Raw genomic sequence first — 18,114 nt, 5'->3', positions numbered from 1 at the left:
CTTTTACAAGACTACTGCATTTTCTCAATTTGTTTCTTTGAAACTGGTATGTCCTAATTTAAGCTTCAGCATCATCATAATGTGTTCATTTACAGCTTTTATATCCATGTCTACTTTATTGTTTTTGTAAAGTTCAATATTTAAGTTAGTATGCTTATATATTTCTGCCTGTTTCTGCTATGAATCCTTGCTCCCTATCCCCATTACCCCCATGTGTTTGAGAGTTGTGACTTAAGGCATGGCAAGGTGAGTTGTTGCGCATGAATTAAGTTTGAACCAATGGGGTCCTAACCTCTAAGCAAACAGGCTGGAGGGTGTGCCAGCACCTCCCATTGTTGGTGTGCCCATCTGCCTGCTTTTCTTTTGCTCTTGAAAATTCCCCCATTCCCCTACACCCTTATTTGTACTGATTTTAAGTTATTCCCCTCTTCTCTTTCCCCTTTCAGAATTCTACTTTCGCACCTGCACTCCCTCTTAGTTCCTAAGTTCTGACCCCCTTTTATGAGCCTTGTCTTGCGATATTGAGTTCCCTCTTAACTTGGACACCTAAGGGCTGGCCCTTCCATACTGCACTATGGCTTAATTTAGTGATACATTTGGGTGTAACCAATGCTTGGAGTTCTTATGAAACTCTTAGGGAACTCTGACACATCTAAATGGAAGAAAGGCTTTGAACTATGACCTCTTGGAGTTGGTTTACTTCATACTTCAGACAGGAAGTCTGAATCAGGCTCTCCTTGGTTGTACTTTTTAATTTCTGATGTATTTTTTACTTTACTTTTCTGGGCTATAATAACTTTGTAATAAAACTCTCGGGGATGGCTAGTGAAAAATGGAGGGGTAACCATGTATGCAAAAGGGGTAGATAACCTACCTATAGGAGTTTATAAATTCCTGCATTCTCATATAAACACCATGTCTATAGGAATCTCGCATACTCATATAGATACCATGTCTCTAAGAATTTTTGCATTCTCATGTATAGATACCATGTCTATAGGAATCCTGTATTCTTATATATAGAAATCTTGTCCATAGGAGTTTTCTAAATTTCTGCACTCTCATATAGATATCATGTCTATAGGATTTCTGCACTCTCATATAGATATCATGTCTATAATTACTCGAAATCTGAATTATGCATATGCATATAGAAAGTATGTCTATAGGTCTTTCTGAATCTTGCATATCCTCTTTTCATTAGGAAAACATGTTTATAGGTCTTAAATAACCAATTGCAATAATATATCATGTTCATATAAAATACAACACATAGATACCATGTTTGTAGGATTTCTGCATTTCTCTATGTCTATAAAAGTGTTCTAAAGTCGACAAACGCATAGAAAGCATGCCTATAGGAGCTTTAATAAAATCTGAATCGCCTCACTCGCTTATGAGTCTAAAACAAGCAATAATAATGCATTACCAGTTGCAAAACTTATGATCTTTTGCTAAAACTCATCCTCCTTTTATAATTGACAACTTTTCTTAAATCAGTATGTAATCAACTCATATCCTTGTTTTCTGAAGTCTGTAGATATCATGCCTATAGGATTTTCGTCAAAAACTTAGGCATCCATAGGGTAAACTTATAAACTGAATCAGACTTTTTTATCAGCTACAACCAGCAGGCAGGCCTGATTCGGGCTTCTTATCTAAACTATGTAATAAATCAGTCTACCTCAACCTTTTAAGTTTTAATTAGACCTTAAACAGTACATGCAAGTCATGCTACATTACGTGCTTTCTTTGGTTTAAAGGAGGTCTATTTGAGCCTTTTTTTTGTTTATATGCTTCCCCAAATTTTCTATATATGTTTTGTTTGTCGCCTTAGTATTTTACCTTTTGAAACCACAAATACCTCCTCCCTTTAGGATTAGTAGTCCCAAGTGCCTCCGGAGCTGATAGGATTGGGGCGGGTAATAGCATGCAATAAGTAAACGAGACCATTTCGCGCTTTAATACTTTAACGGGGTGGGAAAGGGTAGATATGGATATGATGACCACGCGATAACATCACGTGTAGCCCCTCACTGAGGAGTGATTACTGTATGTTGTGTGGGGTGATCCATATTATTAATAAACCTATGGACCCCCCCCCCTTCCCTTTGTTTTCTTTATTTCTTTTAAATCTTTTTAAACCATTTCTTTTAAGAAAATCAACACTTTTTATTTCCTTTTTCTTACTTTTGTTTATTTGTAACCATTACGTGAAAATCACCTCTTATTTGAAGCCTTTATTTGCCTATGTGTTATTTGCACTTAAGTCACAACAATAGTTTGGCCAGGAACCACACTAGTGGATCCTGAGGGGTGCCTAACACCTTCCTCTTGGGATAATTTCAAGCCCTTACTCAATCTCTGGTTACTCAAATCAAACTTTCTTAGTGTCCTGATGCACTTAAATCATTAGGTGGCGACTCTTAAATTCAAAACCCAATTGTCTCCCAAATGTCATAAACATGATTTCGCGAGAAAAAGGGGGCGCGACAGGGACACACTGTTGTGGACCACGAAGAGTACCTAACACCTTCTTTTTGAGGTAATTTGAGCCCTTACCCGATCTTTGGTGGTGTTGACTAGTCAAACTGAGTTATATGCATAATAGGTGCCCTAACACATCTTAAAAACCATTACATGGAAACTCTTCTTTTAACACTCTATCTTCCGTTTAATAGAGTTGTCACATGACGAAACCCACTTTCAGGAGAAAACGAGGCGCGACAGCAACATCTTGAACTCTACAGTCGGCATAACTCTTCTACCTAGACTGAGCTGTGCGAAGTCGTTCCTGAATAATCTTGACCTTATCCAAGGCACATAGTACCAAATCTGTACCCAACAATCGAGCCTCCCCCAGCTCGAACCATCCAACCGGCGATCGGCACTGCCTACCATATAATCCCTCATAAGTAGCCATCTGAATGCTCGAATGGTAGTTGTTGTTGTATGCTGACTCCGCAAATGGCAAGAATTGATCCCAAGAACCTCCAAAGTCTACAACACAAGTGCAGAGCATATCCTCCAATATCTAAATAGTGCGCTCGAACTGGTTGTCCGACTAAGGGTGAAATGCAGTGTTCAAATCAACCTGCTTGCCTAATTCACGCTGAACCACTCTCCAGAAGTGCGAGGTGAACTGTGTACCTCAATCCAAAATGAATAGACACGGGAACACAGTGAAGACGAATGATCTCGCAGATGTAAATCTCAACCAACCGCTCTGAAGAATAGGTAACTGCCACAATAATTAAATTCACTAACATGGTCTCTGATACGCTCCCACTTCCACTCAGGAATCTCTAACTTCTGAATCAAACCACCAGGTCTTGATGCTCATACTTTACTTGTTGACAATTTAGACACCAAGCTACATATGAAACTATATCCTTCTTCTTCCTCCTCCACAAATAATGTTGTCGCAAGTCCTGATACATCTTGGCGCCGCCTGGATGAATAGAATACCAGGAACTGTGGGCCTCCTCTAAAATTAACTCACGAAATCCATCCATATTAGGCACAAACAAGACCCCGTATCCTCAAAACTCCATCATCTCCAATAGTAACCTGCTTGGTATCAGCGTATCGTATCGTGTCCCTAAGGATGAGCAAATGAGGGTCATCATACTGCCACTCCTTGATGCACTTAAACAATAAAGACCGAGCGACTGTACAAGCTAGAACACAACTAGGCTCAGAAACATCCAACCTCACGAATTGATTAGCCAAGGCCTGAACATCTAATGCAAGCGGTCTCTCACCGATTGGAATGTGCGCAAGGCTACCCATACTCACTGACTTTCTACTCAAAGCATCGACAACCACATTGGCCATCCCAAGATGATACAACATGGTGATATCATAGTCTTTCAATAGCTCCAACCACCTCATTTTCCTCAAATTGAGCTCCTTTTGTTTGAACTAGTAGTGTAAGCTATGATGATCCGTGAATACCTCACACGAGATGCCAAAAAGATAATGCCTCCAAATATTCAACGCATGAACAATGACTGCCAGCTCTAAGCCATGAATAGGGTAATTCTTCTCGTGAATTTCAGTTGCCGCAATGCATATGCAATCACCCTGCCATCCTGCATCAATACCGCACCAAGTCCAATACGAGATGCATCAGAATCTACCATATAAGATCCTGAACCTATGTGCAACACCGACACTAGTGTCGTAGTCAAAGTAGTCTTGAGCTTCTGAAAGCTCGACTCACACTCATCTGACCATCTGAAAGGGGCACCCTTCTGGGTCCACCTGGTCAATAGGGCTGCTATAGATGAGAACCCCTCCACAAACCGATGGTAATAACCCGCCAAACCCAAGAAACTCCGGATCTCCGTAGCTAAAGTAGTTCTAGGCCTGTTCTGAACTAGCTCAATCTTCTTTGGATCCACCTGAATGCCCTCTGCTAATACAACATGCACCAAGAAGGCAACTAAGTCCAACCAAAACTTGCATTTTGAAAACATAGCATATAACTGGCTATCTCTCAAAGTCTGAAGTACGATCCGAAGATGCTACTTATGCTCCTCTCAGTTGCAGGAGAAGATCAAGATATCATCAATAAACAGAATCACAAAGGAATCCAGATAAATCTTGAACACGTGGTTTATTAAATCCATAAATGCTACTGGGGCATTTGTCGGCCCAAATGACATCACAAGATACTCGTAATGCCCATATCGAGTCCAAAAAGTTATCTTATGGTAGCCAGACCTCAAATTGATCTTTGAAAACACCTTGGCACCCTGAATATGGTCAAATAAGTTATCAATCCTTGGGAATGGATACTTGTTCTTGATGATGACTTTGTTCAACTACCGATAGTGTATGCACATCCTCATCGATTCATCTTTCTTCTTCACAAACAACACGGGCGCACCCCAGGGCGAGACACTAGGTCTAATGAAGCCCTTGTAAAGAAAATCTTGCAACTGCTCCTTCAATTCTTTCAACTCTGGCTGGGCCATACGGTATGGCGAAATAGAAATGGGCAGACTGCTCGGAGCCAAATCAATACAAAAGTCAATATCCCTGTTGGGTTCCATCACCGGCAGGTCTGCAAGAAACACCTCTAGAAACTTACGGACAATTGGTACTGACCCCATGGAAGGAACCTTTACACTAGAATCATAGACATAAGTCAAATAAGCTAGACACCCCTTCTCGACCATACGTCGAGTCTTCATGTAAGAGATAACCCTACTACTAGAATGGCCAGGGGTCCCTCTCCACTCTAATCGAGGTAGCCTAACAAGTCTAAGGTCACTATCTTGGTGTGACAATACAATATAGCGTGATAAGGTGACAACCAATCCATACCCAAGAGGAAATCAAAATCTACCATATCGAGAAGTAGAAGGTCTAAGCTAGTCTCAAGACTTCCAATGGTAAGTACACACAAACGATAAACACGATCTACAAAAATAGCATCTCCCATAGGTGTAGACATATACACAGGAGCACTCAAAGATTCACGAGGCACAACCAAATATGAAGCAAAATAGAATGACATATAGGAATAAGTAGAACCTGGATCAAATAGAACTGAAGCATCTCTACTGCAAACTGAAACAATACCTGTGATAACAACATCAGATGACTTAGCCTTAGGTCTGGCTAGCCTCCATCTCTAGCGTCCTAGCCTCCACTTCTAATGCCCTAACCTCCACCTCTAGCTGCTTGACCCTTACCTCTAGCTGGCTGAGCAGGCGAAGAGGCACCTGGTGCCGGGACCATGGCACGAGAACCCTAATGTTGTGAACTACTCGATGCGCGAGGGCAAAATCTAGCAATGTGGCTTGGATCACCACAAGTATAATAGGACCTTAGCTATTGTGACTGTTGTTGTGCCATGCAGTATTATGTTGATGTTACGCTTTGCAATATTATATTACGACGATGTTACACCTTATAGATTGTAAATGTGATAAGTAAATTTGTGAATGTGAGAGGGTAAGCGAATCGAAGAAAATGAGTTTCGCCAAAGTTTGACATTTTGAGGTAAAATACTATCCAAGCTATAATACCCTGTATTTATGGACTACTACCATACAAGATACCACATGACCATGATAGTAAAGTGTATGAAGTATGTCAAAAGTGAGAAGTATTTTAAGTAATTTGAGAAAATTCTTAATTATGTGGATAATTAGGTAATTATGGATTTTTAGTGGGAGATTAACTAACTAATTAAGCTAATTAAGTAATTAAGATTATGGATAAAGCTTAAGGTGTTCCAAATGTCGCAACCTTGCCTTAAGAAATGGTGACTCTTAATGTCACATAAAAGGTGGCAGATTTGGAGGAATTTTTGTGGCTTAGTCATCACAAGTGGGTCCCACACCTACTAATACAAAAGCCTTCTCCAAAATCACCAAATGAATAATGGTCACACTTACTAACGGATGAAATATCATGTTTTTCAATTCTAACGTGAGCTACTTCAACAAGAATTTATACAAGACTTCTTAGCTTAGTAGTGCGATTCTTAGGGAGTACGGTGCAATCTTCTCAAGAATATCATACGCATTTTTCCCTACTTCGATCCACCGTTAAATATTTTGTCGCATTTGACATGCGTTGGAAGGATTTTCAAGAAAATCGGCTCAGATATTTTAAGGCTATCCCTTCTTTCTTTTTTTGCATGGTCTAAAAGACACAAACGAAACGAGCAAACGCTGAACTTTCATAAATTACTCTATTCATAGAAGTATTAAAGGTGCCTATGTTCTTGAATTCCCATGTGTCTTATTATTATATCTTCTATTCATGGGTCTCAGAAAAATACGTAAGTTGAAAATGTTTATTTCATGATATTACTCAAAGGCTTAATGATATAATGAAAACATGTACCTATGCACGACATGACATTCATACGCATATTCATGAAACTATAAGTATTTCATGATTTACAGAGTTATCCAAACTTATAGGTTGAGTCATTTACTCCATGTTTCTTCCATGTCTTTTATATACTTATTTATGTGCCTTACATAATCGGTACATTATTCATACTGACGTCGTTTTGTTGGGGATGCTGCATTCATGCCTACAGGTATAGACAATAAGATTGACGAGCCCTCATAGTAGACAAGGTTAGCATTCAGCAAAGGATTGGTAAGATTACACCTCATTCGGAGTGAAGCCGAGTCTATGAGTTATCGTGTCAAAATTTTACTAGAGACTTATGGGTAGGCCGGTACCCTATCCCATTTGATGTTTAATACACTTAGAGGCTTAGTAGAAAGAGGTTCATTTTTTATAGTATGTCAGAGGACTTGACGGCCCATATGTACTCATATTTTGAAAAAGTTGGTTCATTGATACAGTGCTTTCCCGCTTATAGTTATACATTACGAGTTGTGACCATGTTGGCCCAATTTCCAATGACAGTACAATATAAAAGATATGTTACGCTACTCGGTTGAGTAAGGAACCATGTGCCCGTCGTGACCCTTCGGTTTGGGTCATGACAAGAGTTGTATTAGAGCAGTTCTATCCTAGGGTGGCTACAAGCTGTGTCTAGTAGAGTCTTGTTTATGGGTATGTCGTGCACTACACTTATAAGCAGGAGGCTACAGTCATTTAGGACCGTCACTCTTTCTTCTTACTCTAGATCGTGTGGTAGAGCTCAGCTGTAAGAACTAAATTTCCTAAACTCTCTTATTCATAATACGACAATGCCTACATCTAGAAAGACGGTTGGTAAGGGATTGAATATGTATGTAGAAGAGTTGAATCAGAGTAACTCAATTTTGCATCATGCTTATGATAAGTAAATGTAAGGTCTCTAGCAGATTATGTGTGTACTAAGATGTGTAAGCTTCTAGATAAGGAGCCCTAAGACATGAATATCTATCCACCCATATGGTAAAAAGCAACAAGAAGATAAGAATGTAGATACAAGTTTCAACAAGTAAAAGAAGCAAGGTGAAGTAAGGTACGAGGCGTCCAGTTAATGAAGATTATCAGTATTTACAATTCAGGCAGAGAAATATAAGCCTTTTGAGTTCCTTCAACAGTAATAGAGGTATGTACAGTTGGCCACACCCATCTCAGTTATGCCCTATGGGAGCTAATAGATATGGTTTAAGAGAAGGATGGGATATCAGGATCCAACAGGGGTTAGAGTAACCTAAAATGGTGAATGGATTATTTGCGTTAGTTGACATTTCCGAAGGATATTGCAAATATACCAATAGATCTCCTCGTGACACTCAGATGGTGCATTCTAAAATAGTACATCTAGATATGAGTACTACAAAGATAGGCACTAGAAGCCTTGAAGGGATAAATATTACCTCAGTATGGCTCTCATCCCTAGTAGAGAAAAAATGTTAGGCAACCCGAAGATCCAGTGGATGGAGCAAGGGGAACCAAAAGCAAAAGAATGTCTTGTTGAAGTTTTTAGAATAAAGTGATGGACATAGATGTTAGCGAGAAATAAGAAGAGAGTTAATAAAGCAGTATGAGTAAGATGTGATACATGTATGGCAACGGTAGATCAAAAAAATGATAGTATTACAGAGTCTATAGACAAGGAAAGGAAAAGGCGAGAGGTGACAGCCCTTGACATAACAAAAGAGTATAAGCCATAAAGTCATATCCTCATTTCGAGAAATAAGTTCGTGACTCTAACGTGATTACCAGAAGGAAAAGTTAGACCCCAGAGTAATAGAAATCAGTATGGATTGGTGAATAAGATAAACTAAACATGAATTAGGGACTGAATGATTTGATAATGGTCGACATCATGAGAATTTCAGATTTCGTTCCGACGATAATAGAATGGACAACAGAAGAAGATTCATAAGAAACTAGAGAATGGTCATTCAGGAAGACGCTTCCCTAGAGAAAGCAATGTGAGAAAAGTTATCCTTGGTACAGAAGGATTACCGCAAGGCGAGTAAGGGTCATTGATGATGTGAAAAGACTCCAAAGATGAAGAGGTAAAACGTCTATTGGTAGATTGTCATAGCACTAAATTTTAGTACTCCCCTAAAGGGGGGAATGGGGAGTGATGTGGCAGTAAGTCAGAGTTAAGTGGTTCTAGTAACTATGGAATGGTAAAGGAAGAATATGATAAAAATGAGAAAGGGATGAGATTGCACTTACTCAGATCCTACAGATATGATACGATTCCAGAACATTATGCAAACACGACGTCAAAGAGAGGAAGTAAGGGTTCCTTCCCGAGATGTTATTGAAAGATAAGGAGCCAGAGCAGGACAAAAGTTAAGATAGAGGAAATAACCCAAGAAAGATTACGTGGAATATTGATATGAGAATGGGCGAACGAGTAATTAGTAGTTGATTTAGAAAGAGCCTAGTTATGGCTAAATAAGAGGTTATAGACAAAGCAAAAAATCATGCAAGATAAACATAGTAAAACCCAATATAGTGAATTCAGCCTCGCAGTTATGACATTGTAATACTTGGCATATATTCAGATAGGACTTGGAGTAATTAAAGATATTGTCTGAGTGTTACGAAAATAAAAGAGTGTGCCACTGGGAAGACAGTCAAAATATTCGTTTAGAAGCAACCTTACAAGCACAAGGGCGTGGAGATAAGTAACTACGGATACTTATAGGCGAGGAAGAACCTCAAAAATTCCGTTGAGGATACGATGTAATAAGCTCATAGCTTTACGAGAATCTTAGGGTCCTCCCTAAGTACTACAATGAAAGACTAGCCGCTGAAATAAGGAATAAGACTTCAACCTAAGCATAGTAACTTGAAGAAGAAATGGTCATGTAAAAATAGTCTCACTACAACTTTGTATGCATTCCATAAGAAAGTGGCACCTATCGTGACTAATGAATAAGAAGTAAGTGATATTCAAGATCATATGGGCTACATGGGATTCTAGTATTGGTGAGCGCCAAGATAAGCCAAGTATGCACGCAACAAGGGTCAGAAAGACTAGGAAAATTAATTGCTTACATTTAAAGAAAGCTGAGAAGGAACAAAAGGAATTATTTGATTAATGATCCAAAGTTATTTACGTTATGAATGCACTTAAGATTTTGGATTAGTATCCATGCAGCATATATGTTGACAATCATACAGCCGTAGAAGACTCTGGTATAAGTTAAAAGAAAGAATTAAGTCCAGGTCATAAACAAAGGATTGAATTGTTAGATGTGGTACAACGGATATTCCAAAGTGTATATGAAAGTCTAAAGTAATAACTAATACCATGAGCCGTAGATCGGAAGATAGTTTAAGCTTACATCAAGGTTGATCAGAGGGAAGAGGAAACTAAAGAGTTACATCAACTAAGTAAATCAGGAGTCTGATTATTGGACCCAAAAAATTATAGACCTCGTGATTGAGAACATTGCAGGATCACTCTAAATATCATAGGTACAAAAGAGAAAGTATAGTATCCATATTCTATAACGGTTCTACAATAAAGCCAGTTAGAAGAGTACCAGCCTCATAAGAAGTCAGTATGAAGATCTCACTGGATTGTGTATATGCCAGAGGTGTAAGTATTATAATAGAGGTTCAAGTTGTGGATGTGAATTGCACCTATGTGGAAGGGAGGTCATAAAAGAGATAGAAGATGTGATGCGATATTTTACGGTAAGGTAAAGGTGAACAATATACGAGATACTCAAATGTAGAAGGTTATGAATAGTCCATACTTCGGATAGAAGGCTAGAAGTGCAGGGATTCAGTATCCAGGAATGATAGTAGCGTCATCAATGGCATATTTTCCTGCCTATGGTTTCTAAGTATCGAGAGGCCTAATCGAGAGAGTAAAAAAGAGTTAGAGACGATGTGATGTCTTACTTGATGTTCCAGAATAATATAAGGAAATCTATGGTGCAAGAAAATTAAAGGAAGGTTACAAGTAGTATAAATAGATATGTGTAGGTCACAAGCTAAAGTATGGTAGAGCGACAAGGTTTTAGGAAGATAGGAGTAAGGATTAAAAAGGGTGAGTGAGAAGGCGACGAGAATGGATAAGTTCTTGGGATTAAGCCCATGAAAACAAGAGAGCTAATGGTTTCTCTAAGTTATAGAAGGCTTAGTATAGCCTAAACTAACTCAAAGGAGTCTAAGACTAATAGCATTTAGGAGAGATGGAATGTTGCCCTGGTAGTATAATAAGGGTGTAATCGCAATAAATAAAGGATGATGTTTGGGCCTTCGATTGAGTAATGATTTCATGAATTGTACAGGAATAAAATACCCACATAAGGTGAATCATATGGGGATGCTATGAAATACGGTTATGAAAGCATGATATCGCCCCAGGTGGATCAGTCTAATCATTTCAGATGTTCCCTAATGAGACGTGAGCCTTAGTGATAGTGTTACATAAGAGGCCAAGTTATCAGTAGTGGATTACATATCAACATTGAGGTGAATCAACAATGGATGGATAAAAGCTACAAAGTATGAGATGAGAATAGGCCATCATTCTTAAGATGAACAATGATGATTAAAGGACTTAGATTTATACATATAGGATAGGCAACGAGAGTAACCTAGAGTTTGGTAGTAGAACTCAGTAACTATAAATCAAAGTAAGAGTTATGGTATAGTATGACCTACCTAGATGTAGTAAAGTCATACGGATGGATAAACGGATCTATGAAATAAGGAATAGTAATATTCGTAAGTTCAACAAAATACCGAGTGAAACATTTCAGTATACCCATAGATGCCTAAAGGGACATCTTATCAAGCTCTATATATGTTTACAAAGTGAGGCCTAGAGATTGGCTAAAACCTGGAGGAAAAACGAGCGAAGAGTTGCATAGGCGCACTTACAAGGTTAGAGTCATACAGGCTGCATGACAAAAGGTAGCAATAGTTTCGAGATTGGAAGGCTTCCGACCACAAGTCATGGTGTGAGAAAGAGGCCTAAGGGGGGAATGCCCCGGCCTTTGGATTTATTCACAGAACAGTTGCCTAAATGGCAAGGACGGTACTAAAACCATTCATAAGAGCTATCCAGTTATGAGATCGATAAATGCATTAGTCAACATTCGAGGACGAATGTTCCAAAGGGAAAATGATGTTACGCCCCGGAGTATTACGCCGATGTTACGCTCCGCAATATTATATTACTACGATGTTACACCCTATAGTATTGTTCGTTGAATTTGTCATAAGATAATTGACATCAGTTCAAGAACAAGATTATTCGGAGATTATAAGTATAACGCTATTTCAAACAAGTGATAAGTAAATTCTTGAAGGTGAGAGGGTAAGCGAATTGAAGAAAATGAGTTTTACCGAAGTTTGACATTTTGAAATAAAATACGGTCCATGCTATAATACCCCATAGTTATGGACTAGTACCATACAAGGTACCACATGACCATAGTAGTAAAGTGTATGAAGTATGTTAAAAGTGAGTAATATTTTAGGTAGTTTGAGATAATTCTTAATTATGTAGATAATTGGGAAAATATGGATCTTTAGTGGGAGATTAACTAAGTAATTAAGCTAATTAAGTAATTAAGATTATGGATAAAGCTTAAGGTGTCCCAAACGTGGCAGCCTTGCCTTAAGAAATGGTGACTCTTAAAGTCACATAAATGGTGGCACATTTGGAGGAATTTTTGTGGCTTAGTCATCACAAGTGGGGCCCACACCCACAAATACAAAAGCCTTCTCTAAAATCACCAAATGAAGAAGGGTCACACTTACTAACGGATGAAATGCTTCAAGCAAAGATCATATTTTTCAATAGTAACATGAGTTACTTCAACGAGAATTCATATGAGAATTCTTAGCATAGTAGCAATGGCACTTTGCTATTATAAGGAAGTACGGTGCAATCTTTCTCAAGAATATCATACGAATATTTCCCTACTTCGATCTGCCATTAAATATTTTATCGCGTTTGACATTTGTTGGAAGGATTGTCAAGAAAATCGGGTCAGGTATGCTAAGGTATCCCTTCTTTCTTTTTGGCATGATCCTAATGATACAAACGAAACGAGCAAACGCACAGCTTTCATAAATTACTCTATTCATAGAAGTATTAGAGGTGCCTATGTTCTTGAATTCCCATGTGTCTTATTATTACATCTTCTGTTCATGGGTCTCAGAAAAATATGTAAGTTAAAAAAAGTTTACTTCATGATATTACTCAAAGGCATAATGGTCTTATGACATTCTAAGAGATTTTACTGACGTACTTCTCATTCATTGCATTCATCTATACATGTACATTGACCCATGACCATATGTGTTATATACACGTATATATGTATATTATATGTATATGGAATATGTTAAAAGGTTACGGCGTTATGTACACACCACCACCTGATCAGCTGGTATACGTTGATTATTTTGCCCACAGTGGCCGAGATGATATGATGGGATGCCCTTAGAGGCTTGATGATGTTATGAACACATGTACCTATGTATGACATGACATTCATATGCATATGCATGAAACTATAAGTGTTTCATTATTTAGAGAGTTATCCAGACTTACAAGTTGAGTCATTTACTCTATGTTTCTTCCATGTCTTTTATATACTTATTTATCTTCCTTACATACACGGTACATTATTCGTACTGACGTCCTTTTGTTGGGGATGCTGCATTCATGCCTACAAGTATAGACAATCAGCTTGATGTGACCTCAAAATAGACGAAGTTATCATTCAGCGAAGGATCGGTAAGACTCCACCTCATTCGGAGTGCAACCGAGTCTATGAGTTATCGTGTCAAAATTTTTCTACAAACTTATGGGTAGGCCTGTACCCTGCCCCATTTGATGTCTAATACTCTTAGAGGCCTTATAAACAGAGGTTCATTTTGTCCAGTATAATAGAGGCCTTGAAGGCCCATATGTACTCATATTTTAAGAAATATGGTTCATTGATATAGTCTTTTCCCACTCATAGTTATACATTACGAGTTGTGACCATGTTGGCCCAATAACTAATGACAGTACAATAAGAAAGATATGTTACGCTGGCACTTGGTTGATTAAGGCACTGGGTGCCCATCGTGACCCTTCAGTTTGGGCTGTGCTACTGACCCTTAAACTAACCTTGTCGGCCTGAGTAACCACCTTGAAAACACTAGAGCAGAGGTGCACTAGTAGGAGCTGGTGGTGTACTGTAGGTTAGGTGGTCGGAATAAGGCATATGAGGGTCACAATCACCTGAAGCATCGTGGGATGCCTGGAGTGCTGAATGAAATGGCCTGGGAGGATGGCCCTTACCAAAAGTACCCTTGCCTCAAGATGAGTCACCACTGAATCCACCAGAATGACAACGCCTCTTGTTAGACCCCTAACCTCACCCTGTGCAAGAACCATCTCGACTCTCCTGGTGGCATTGGCCACCATCTGAAAAGAAATCTTACTCCTAGTCTACTTGGCCATCTGCAACTTTATAGGCTGAGAAAGTCCCTCAATAAATCTCCACACCCTCTCTCTCGATAGGAAGCAGAAGAATAGGATGACGGGTCAGATCCTTAAATCAGGTCTCATAGGAAGGAACTTCCCAAGACATATCTGAGAGAACTGGTCTCAAGTAAGAGTAGGTAACCCAGTTGGTCTGGTCGATACAAAGTCCTTCAACCATCTCTTGGCGGAACCCATCATCTCCAACATAACAAAATCGACCCCATTGGTCTCCACTATCCCCATGTTCCGTAGCACCTCATGGTAGCGGTCAAGATAATCTTGTGGGTCCTCAGAAGGTGCACCACTGAAGTGAACTAGAAAGAGCTTGGTGAACTTGTCCAATCTCAATAAGCTCTCAGAAGACATAGCATGTTCATCATTGGCCTGTGCTGTAACAACCGGCTGAACTACTCTAACTGGCAGGGTTGTTGGAGTCTGGTACTGGGGAGCCATCTTCTCCGGAGTATGAGTAGCGGAAGTCTGTGCTCCTCCCCCAGCCCGAGAGATGGCTGGTGCCACCGAAAATGTGTCGGCCTGGGCCACACTCTCCCTAAGGCCCACCAAACGGATTAGAACATCCTAAAACACTAGAGTGGCTATGAACCCCTCTAGGACCTGAGCTGGTCCAACAGGTACAGTCTAAGCTGGACCATCCTCATCAAAATCTACTTGAGGCTCCACTGTTGGTGATGCTGCTCGAGCTCTAGACTGAGCTTTGGCACGACCTCGACCTCGAGCTTTGCCCCTCGTAGGAGCTTCCACTAGGGGCTCTGGTTGCTGCTCAACTGAAGATGCAGTACGTGTTCTCTCCATCTGTGAAAGAACAAGAATAGAGGAGTTCAATCAGCAATGAGAGAACAAAATCGCACGACAGAGGAGAATAGAAGTAAAATTTGTTCCTAAATTTCATAGCCTCTGGAAGATAAGTACAGACTTCTCTGTACCGATCCTCCAGACTCTACTAAGTCTGCTCGTGAATGGTGAGACCTAGCCAACCTAGTGCTTTGATACCAACTTGTCACGACCCAGAATTTCCACCTTTGGGACCGTGATGGCACCTAACATTTCACTTGCTAGGCAAGCCAACATGAGAGAACCGTTAAGTCAATTATTATTTAAATTCAATAAATAAAGTCAATTAAGCCAAAGTGTAAAAAACCGGTTGCGGAATAACATAAATGCCCAATGGCTATCACAATACAGATCTGGAGTCACAACTCACAAGCTTCTAGAATTTACTACAAATAAAGTCTGGAAGAATACAACTGTTTGAAAGAAAGGAAACTGTGTAATAAGAAAAATAGAAGGGGACTTCAAGGTCTGCGGACGCCTGCAGATCTACCCTGAGTCTCTGAATGAGCAAATCCAAGCTGCTCCCACTCACGGATAGCTAGGGCCGGTACCAAAATCTTCACAAGAAGTACCGAGTGTAGTATGAGTATAACTGACCCAATGTACTAGAAAGTGTTGAGTGTAACCTCAACGAAGCATTGACGAGGCTATGAGAAGACACCTACATAATAAACCTGTACAGATAACAGTATATGTACAAGATAGTAATAAATAAAAGCTAAGCAGGTACTAGCGGTAGGGTGACAAGCTAAGGGGATACAAAATATGAGAGATACAGCGGAAATGATAACTAGAACAGCCAATATGCCTTTAACCAGTAAAAACAATTAACCACAATGAAGAAAATTTCATGGCATCACCCTTCGTGCTTTTAATCTCATCCTAACAATAAAACAATGATACTGCACAACATCACCCTTCGTGCTTTTACTCTCACTCACAGTATAAATCAGTAGAAACGGCACGACATCACCCTTCATGCATCAACACTCACATACGACACTGCATCACCATTCGTGCATTAACACTCTCCCTAACCACATAACAATGAACAAGTAATAATAGGGAGATGGGATCAATAAGTACAAGCCTTACTTCAACAACGGTTCCACAATACCAATCTCGACTTGGAATCAATACTCAATTATCATAAAAGCCCATAAACACAATAAAAATGATCAATTTAACAAATAACTAGTCTAAGCATGGATAACATGAACAAAGGAAGCAATAATTGCAAGAAACAAGTCCCACCCGCATGCTTTAACCCCGCAACAACGCATAAGTACTTGTCACTTCACATATACATTGTACCCAACATCTACACATACAGAAAATAGACAAATAAATCATAATCCCTCAAGTCAAGGTTAACCACAACACTTACCTCGCTCCAAAGGATAAACTCAAAGCTCAACCATGGCTTTGCCTTTCAAACAAGCCTCCGAACCAATAGAATCTAGCCAATTACCAACCAAACAATTCAAATTAAGCCTTAGGAACTACCCACGATTGCAAAGGATTCAATTTATGATATTATTACAAAAGTCAACAAAAGTCTACTCCTAGGGCCGCTTTGTCCAAACCCAAAATTTGAACCAAAGCCCGATTACCCATTCACCCCTAAGCCCGGTTATATAATTTGTTTTGGAATCTGACCACAATTTGAGGTCTAAATCCCTATTTTTCAAAAATCCCTAATTCTTCCCAAAACCTCCAATTTCCACCATGAAAACACAATTTAAGTTGAAATCTTAAGAAATGTAGTGAAATATTGAAAGAAAATGGATTAGAATAACTTACCAATGATTTGGGGAAGAAGAGCTCTTTGAAAAATTGCCTCTAAGGTTTTTAAGTTTGAAAATTTGAGAGATTGAACAAAAATCTCGTCTAACTCCCATTTGATCAGTTGCAGATGTCGCATTTGTGACCTGGGATTCGCTAATGCGAACCCTGCAAATGCAAAGAATCAATCCCAAATGTGAAGCTCTTCACATCTCTGCTTTCATCGCATTGTTCGCAAATGCGAATAATGATCTCCCGCAAATGCGACCCTTTTGATCGCAATTGTGATCACTATGTCCCTTGACCCACTTCGCAAATGTGAAGCATTGTTCGTAAATGCAAACTTGAGGTGCCCTATCTACTCTTCGCAAATGCGATGAGGAGATCGGAAATGTGAATCCATCAGTGGCTGCAAATGCGAAGCCTGACCTCGCAATTGCGAGGTCTGAGGCCTGTACCAAAAACTGAAGCACATCAGCAATGTTGTAAGTCAAGTTTTCATTTCGTAGCCTATCCGAAACTCACCCCAACCTTTGGGGCTCTAAACCAAATGTGCACACAAGTCCAAAAACATCACAAAAACTTGCTCGCGCGATCAAATCGCCAAAATAACACCAAGAACAATGAATCAGACATCAAAATCAAATGAAATTTTCAAGAAAATCTAGAATTGTTATATTAACAACCAGATGTTCAAATCACATCAAACCAACTTTATTTCTCACAAAATTCGACAGGCAAGTAATATATATTGTATTGGACCTATATAGGGTTCCGGAACATATATACGGACCCGATATCCAAAATGTCAAACATTGGTCAAACATTTCAAAGTCAATAAGCTTTTAACTTTTAAATTTCAACAAAGTACGATAACTCGGGCTAGGGACTTCCGAATTCGATTCCGGAGCATACGTCTAAGTCCCAAATTACGATACGGACCCACTGGGACCATCAAAATATGAATCTGGGTTCGTTTGCTCAAAACGTTGACCGAAGTCACTCAAATAGATTTTAAGGCAAAAATTTCTTATTTCTTAGTTTTTAACATAAAATTTCTCTGGAAA

The sequence above is a fragment of the Nicotiana tabacum genome, chromosome 10 (assembly GCF_000715075.1).
Source record: "Nicotiana tabacum cultivar K326 chromosome 10, ASM71507v2, whole genome shotgun sequence".
NCBI lineage: Eukaryota > Viridiplantae > Streptophyta > Magnoliopsida > Solanales > Solanaceae > Nicotiana > Nicotiana tabacum.
The sequence above is the reverse complement of the archived record's forward strand: the minus strand, read 5'-3'. Positions refer to the sequence as shown.